Source organism: Mus caroli, chromosome 1, assembly GCF_900094665.2.
Source record: "Mus caroli chromosome 1, CAROLI_EIJ_v1.1, whole genome shotgun sequence".
Classification (NCBI taxonomy): domain Eukaryota; kingdom Metazoa; phylum Chordata; class Mammalia; order Rodentia; family Muridae; genus Mus; species Mus caroli.
In genome coordinates, this window is record NC_034570.1 from 87369287 (window position 1) to 87375969 (window position 6683).

A 6683-nucleotide genomic window follows, 5' to 3' on the forward strand; every position below is an offset into this window, starting at 1 on the left:
GAAGATATTTTCTATCTTTATTTACCTGTGAATTTCACAATCTTTTTTTTTTCAACAGTGTTAATCAATTGAGTAACTGTATCACATTTTTATTATTCAGCCATCTGCTGATAGATATCAAGGCTGTTTCCAATTTCTTTATATTATGAAAAAAACAGCAGTGAATACCGATGAGCAAGTATATCTGTAATATAATGTAGTCATTTGGGGATATGGCAAAAGTGGTATAGCTTGGTCTTGTAGTAGACTGATTCTTGGCTTTATGAGGAACTGCCATATTGATTTCCATAGCGGTTTCCATAGTCCGCACTACCACCCACAATGGATGAGTGTTCTGCTTAGCCCAACATCCTTGCCAACATAAACTGTCATTTGTTTTATTGATCTTGGTTCATTTTGATAGGAGATGGGTGAAATGTCAGAGTAGTTTTCAATAAATGTTCATCAGCCATTTGAGTTTCTTTTGTGAAAATTCTACATTTAATTCTGTACCTCATTTTTTTAATTGGGTAACTTAATGGCTAGTTTTTCCCAGTTATTTGTATATTTTAGATATCAGACCTTTATCAGATGTGTACTTGGTAAAGATACTGTTTTCATTCTGTAGTTTGTGTCTTTGTCTGGATGATGGTGTTCTTTACTATTCAAAAGTATAACCTTAATATTTTCCAAAACTTATTTTTAATGATGGTTCTTAACCCCTTCAATCTCCCTTGTAGTCCACTACCCACCAGATGTAGTAGGAAAGAAAGGATATGGGGGAAGTGGACCTGTTTAGAAAGGTTATTTGGAGCAACTCCTGTCTGTGTTGTTTAGACAGTTGATTTACTTGCAAACACTGCAGGGACATACCAGCAGTCCAGTTTGGTAGAGTGGGGTTAGAAGAGTTGACAGGACCTAGCAGAGAGAGCCAGGCCTCAGCCTTGGCTTGAGTCAGCAGGAGGGACCAATGAGAACACCAGAAGTTCTTGGCTGTGCCTCTCACAGTGAAGTGAAGATCAGTAAAGATGCTAGACCCACAAAGGTTGCACACTACTCCTACAAGCAAGCCTAAGTCAACTTCCATCACTGTATGTGCAGTCCTACTAACACAATGCAAACATTGTGTGTCCTCTATACATCTTGCCTGCCCTGTACTTGTAGGCAGTACAAATTTTAGGTCCAAGGTTTTGTGGGTGAGTTGGTGTCCTTATCCCTTACTAGAAGTCCTGCCTGGCTATTGGAAGTGGCCACTTCAGGCTCAATATCTTCCCCCTCCCCCACTGTTAGGAGTCACAGCTAGAGTCACCCTTATAGACTCTCTGGATAGAGTCTCTCCCATCCTGGGTCTCTGGCATGTCCTAGAAATTCTCCCCACTCTCCCAATCCCCTGCCAGCTACTGATTTCCATTCACCATTCAGTCTCCCAGGATCCTCTCTCCTCTGAGTGAGTAGGGACTCCCCTGGATATCCTCTCATCCACTCTGCAAGGCTAGGTGCTTTCTCTCCTGCTGAGGCCAGACAAGGCAGCCCAGCTAGAACATATCCCACATACAGGCAACAACTTTTGGGATAGCCCTTTTCAGAACATGAAGACCAAGCTGCATATCTTCTACACATGTCCAGGGAGGCCTAAATCCAGTCTGTATGTTATTTGGTTGGTGGTTAAGTCTCTGAGATCCCCAAGGGTCCAGGTTTGTTGGCTCTTGTTGGTCTTCCTGTGGTGCTCCTATCCCTTTCAGGGGCCATAATCCTTCCTCCTGTTCTTCCATAAGAGTCTCCAAGCTCCATCCAGAGTTTGGCTGTGGGTGGCTGTATCCCACTGAGTCAGATGGTGCTACACTCAGCTGGATGGAGTCTCTTAAAGGACATCCATGCTAGGTTCCTGTCTGCAAGCACATGAGTGTCATTAATAGTATCAGGGGCTGGTGCTTGCCCATGGGATGGGTCTCTAGTTGGGCCAGTTATTGCTTGTCCATTTCCTCAGTCACTGCTCCATCCCCTGTCTCTGCATTTCTTTTCCATAGGATAAATTTTGGGTCGAAAGGTTTTTTTAACTGATATTTTGAATTCCCTGTCTTGTGCATCAACTATATTGCATTTCTCAGGGCTGACTATGGAAGGATTACTGAGGCCTACTGTCTTGATATCTGAGTTTGTGTATTTTCACTATCATCTAGGGTTCTGGGGTTGGGCTGACTGGAGTGACTCAGCTGTTAATATCTCTGGTCTTGCCCTTTTGGGTAGTGTTCTATTCCTTGATTTCTGTTGCCATCTCTGGATCTTAGGAAATTGTGGTAACTATCAAAAATTGGTATGTGGAGGAGGGTGATAGTGAGAGGGCAGACCCCCTACTCAAAAAGAGAAGGGGAGGGTTGAATGCGGGAGGATCTGTGTAAAGGGGTCCTGGGAGCAGAGGGGGATTATTAATGGGATATAAAGTAAGTAAATAAATTTAATTTAACAAGAGGTATCTGACAAAGAAACACTGTGACATTCAAATGCCCACTCACCTCAGTGCACACATTCATAATAAATAAATATAATCAAATTGTAGGAAGGCAGTGTTTGTGAAGCATGTAATCTCTGAGATCTGTTCTATAAAGTGTCTTACAGATAAATTGGAAGTTCTGTAGAACTTTCAAGTCACCAAGAGGTTGGCTTCCCAGTCAGAAGGAAATGGAGCATTATGTGGAAGAAGGGCATCAACCCACTACAGTACCAGAGACCACAGCAGGAGCAAGGGCCCTGAGGGCCCTCCATTGATGACTGACTGGGATGTTTCCGAAGAAAGCAGATGTTGTAATCCATTGAAATTGGGTTTGTCTCTCTTTACTTCGTGAAATAGTATCAGCACACCAGGAAAAAAGCAGTTCGTCCAGATCCTCTTAAAACAAATAATACAATGTCCCATGCTGAATGTACTGGTACTGACATACTGACACCTGCCTGGAACTTGTTTGGATAGGGAGTTAACAGCGTGACTTTTGTGTTAAAGGTGTTACTGTTTTGCACACAGTCACAGGGAAGTTTGTAGTATACAATGTACATGTGGAGAACTTTTGTGCTCCTTGTTAATTTGGATTAATTTGTATTGTAAATGCATCCTTTAACACCTTGTACCCATATTCATGAACTTGATAACTGCTGCTGTTTAGGTCTTTATTTTTCCTCTTAAGTTTCCCTGAGGAACATTTTCAGTGTAACCACTCTGACAAATGACTCTTCTACCAGAGCCTACCTGACTGACTGTGTGTGTGTGTGTGTGTGTGTGTGTGTGTGTCTGTGGACAGCTTTATGACTCAAAGAACTGGGTGTGCTATCTACTTTTGTGTTGTTTCTCTTGCTCTTTTGCCATATGCAAGAGGGGCATTTGAGCTTGCTTTCTTATTTTACATGACTCTGGCTGACACAATACTATTCTTGAGTCTTGGCTTCAGCGACTGTATCCTTTTCTGTTCATCTTAGAGGTACTGTTTGTGATTTCACTGATGGAACTTCCTGCCTCTAGCTCTTGTTTATTGTTTTGGGCTTTACAACTGTGATGTTCTGGGTATATATAGCATGTCCTTGCTTTGTTTATAGAATCTTGTTATCTTGATGCTTTAGCACATATATTTTGTTTGCATTGCAATTTGCAAGACAGTTTGCAATGTGTCTTAGGCACATTCTTTGTGTATTTGCTGAATTTGCTGAACTGACAATGGTGATTTTTTCCCTGATACTCATCTCTGTCTTCCACATCACTGACAACTAAAATGGCCCTTCTTCTCAGTACTACCTTTCCCTATTAACTACACATATAGTTGGTGCTCCTTCACCCACTAGGTAAGGCATGAAGATTGTTTAATGACCAAATAAAGAAGAATAAAGAACAACACCTTTAGGCTTGAGTTACGTCTATGAAATATGTCCCCTTTCTCTTTCCATTCCTCTCTACCCTTTTTCTCTTTCCTTTCCTCATGCTTTATCTTGTGCTTTCCTCCCAAAATAAGATTGTTAAATTTCTAACGACTTCAATTTTATAGTTATACTAAATATCTTTTGTGGAAGGTGACCCCACCCTCAGTCTGTTTCCATGAAAGACAACCAAATCCTGCTTTATGTACAATTTCTCTGTGCTTTGAACCCATGGACGGAGTCTTGTACACTCACACTGCTATTATTACAGGTAATGAAACCTAAACCATACTTCCACTGATGCTGGGTAATTTTATCCCAGGTCTCCTCACAGTGTATAGAAGAAAGACAGGTGTCTTAGTTAGGGTTTTACTGCTGTGAACAGACACCGTGACCAAGGCAAGTCTTATAAGAAACAACATTTAATTGGAGCTGGCTTACAGGTTCAGAGGTTCAGTCCATTATCATCAAGGTGGGAGCATCGCAGCATCTAGGCAGGCATGGCACAGGCAGAGCTGAGAGTTCTACATCTTCATCCAAAGACGGCTAGTGGAGGACTGACTTCCAGGCAACTAGGGTGAGGATCTTATGCCCACACCCACATCAACACACCTACTCTGACCAGGTCACACCTATTCCAACAAGGCCACACCTCCAAATGTTGCCACTCCCTGGTCCAAGAATATACAAACCATGACGACAACAGACTTTATGTTCTTGGAGTCCTCCTCCTTTCGTGCTTTCTCACTGTGCTCTTGCAACAAGGACATTAATGTTTGATTAAGAAGGCTGCAGGACACAGTATTTATTAATCTCTGAAGGCAGTTCCAGTCAGTTGCTGGAGAGAGAGAGAGAGAGAGAGAGAGAGAGAGAGAGAGAACAGAGATTCACACTAGCTTCTTGGCTCCAGAGAACCATTTTGTTTGTTTGTTTGTTTGTTTTTTAATAGATTTAGGCAGAGTAAGTCAATGGGAGCTTTCAGTTATTTGTAGATGTAACACTTCCCTGTGAGCTTCTAGTGCTGACTCCTAATGCCCCATAAGCATTTCACAGTAAGATCATGGTTTCAGAGTGGTGACTTGTGTGACCTTCACTCCTGATCTTTTCCAATGACTGACTACACTTAAAAAAAAAAAGTTCCTGCTTCTGATGCACTATTTCACTGTCCAAAACCTGATAACAATATGAAACTCAAATAAGGAGTCTGGGATTAGGGAACCTGGTTTGATATGTCACATAACTCGAAGAGCACACAGGAGAGACATTAGTCCTAATGTCTGTCTCAGCTTTTGTGTCACAAGCTACTGCTTCTGCCCTCTTACAAGCACTTCCTTTGCTCACGTCTAGTGACACTGCCTCAGTTCTTTTCTGGTCTTCTGTGGCTGCAGCTTCTCTGAGCATCCCCAGTGAACTGTGAGGAAATTTGAGTCAGTATTTGGTCCTGACTCCTAACTATGGGTGAATGGAAGGTACCCAGTTTTATTGTATTACAAAAAGAACAACAAAAGAAAAATAGTTTTCCCATTATGTAATCGCTAGCATTTTTTATACAGTTGTGAAGAAGGGCTGTCTGAGGAGCTGGGTTTCATTGCAATTCCTATGATGGATGTGGGGCCCAGGTGATAAGTTTTTGGTTTACTGCCAAGTAGGTTTTATTTTTAGCCTAACAAAGCCCTGGTTTGTCTATTCAGTATGTAGACTATTTCCTCCCTTTTGAGAGACAATTTAATCCCTTAAAACAAGGGATTGAAGATCTGAGATTAGTTTTATGTTGTATTTATGAAATCTCTTTTCATTCATGTTGTTTTACTGAGTTCAGTGATCTGAACTGATGAAATTTAAGGTTTTTTTCCGTACATCTTCACTTATAGTATAAATTGTAAGCTATAAGGATGACGTTATCTATATAAATAAAGAGTCCATTTAAATGCAATCAATATTTGGTCTAAGGCAAAAATGTGTCAATTTATTCTAAAATTTATTAGACATTGTCACTAAATTTTTCTTGTCAAAGGTTGAAATTGTGTGTCTTTTAACTGGAAATTAATCAGTAAATGAAACATTTTTTTTCTTTAAATGTAAGTGATTTATGAAAAATGTGCAAAAGGGCTTTGTTATATCTTGTTTTATTTCATAGAGATTTACCAGGAAAGCTTTGCTATCACTGTCATTGGATAATATTACATGAACTCACTTTAAAGGATCTTGGACTAAGTTTGATCTATGTTCTTGATAATTTAGAATGTTTTCCAAGGTAAATCAATTATTTATTTAGGGATTTCTATTCATTAGTATGAGTTAGTTAATTTATTTAAACATGTAAAGAAAAAGATAGGGAATGAGAAAGAATTTATTTTGTTGAACATGATCCATGTTAACTTGTCCTCCATTTATTTCCTTCTACAGAGGAGTAATTCAGATGTTTTGCATACCAGTGTCTTGTGGATTCTGTTTTTACACCAGCCTTGTAGAAAAACTATTGTGAATTGATTCTCAGTCATCAGGGTTTTTTCTTTTTTTGATATTCTCTCTTCATTCAATTAGTTGTGGTATATAATTCCAAATACTGTAATTTTAGTTAAAGTTATACATTAATAACTTAGTAAAGTTTTGTTTAACATGGGTTGTTTTGAAGAATAATAATCACTTTCAAAAAAAGTTATTAGTGTTGTTCTCTAAGAGTTAATGATAGCATATATAATATTCACTCAGATTATTTCTAGAAACCTTTATTCCTAAAGAGTAATAACAAACCTACATATGTTATGAAAGTATTAAAATTTCATTTTTTATACTTTATATAA